The sequence below is a fragment of the Cynoglossus semilaevis genome, chromosome 13 (assembly GCF_000523025.1).
Source record: "Cynoglossus semilaevis isolate Cse_v1.0 chromosome 13, Cse_v1.0, whole genome shotgun sequence".
Taxonomy (NCBI): domain Eukaryota; kingdom Metazoa; phylum Chordata; class Actinopteri; order Pleuronectiformes; family Cynoglossidae; genus Cynoglossus; species Cynoglossus semilaevis.
The window spans coordinates 1305928-1306754 of record NC_024319.1 but is presented as its reverse complement, the minus strand read 5'-3'; positions in this window follow the sequence as shown (position 1 = coordinate 1306754).

Here is an 827-nt window from a genome sequence, read left to right as displayed (position 1 = left end):
TTAAAGGGTCAACTTGAAGCAGAAATGAACCCTTGGTCCACGAGCTCCCCACACCTACCTGCCTCCACAGAGTCCAGGGCTCAGCCTGCAGGGCTGAGGTTGGAGTGACAGAGGAAGGAGGAGCGGACTGGGAGCCAACCGTCCAACCATCCAACCGTCCAACCATCCAACCGTCCAACCGTCCAACCTGTGGAGCTTCTTCCTGAGAAACAAACAAATAGACTGAGCCGATGCTTGAGCAGTGGTATGGAGTGTTGGGACACATGCACATTTATCAACTGGATACCCCACTGAGATTATGACAACTGAGTGCACACCTCGGAGCGGTGCCACTCTGCCAGACTGGCTGCTGGGCAGAAGCGAGTAATTGAAAATCATCCCCAGAGAAACTGCCTGCACTAATTTGCTGTGAGGGAAGATGCCGTGTGTTTTTAAATAAACATTTTAGAAAAATATCCCCCGGTCTGAGGCATCTTTGTCACACAGCATCTGTGACGAACGGTGAAGAGAGAGAAGATAACAGGTGGGAAAACTGAGGCACCGAGGTGAAGAAAAAAAGAAGAAGAAATCCAGTGGAATAATCCAGTGAGGAGAAGACAGGGGTCACTGGAGAGCTTCCTCACACAACCTGGATCTGTACTGCTATGGGCTGGGGAGGAGTCAGGGTTCACTCATGGGGGGGGCAGTTTAATAACAAAGGGCAGTTGTGACCCCCCCCCCTCCCAGTGTTTGGCAGGAAGACAGTCAGTCAGTCAGTCAGACAGACAGACAGACAGACAGACATACAGTCAGACATACAGTCAGTCAGACATACAGTCAGTCAGACA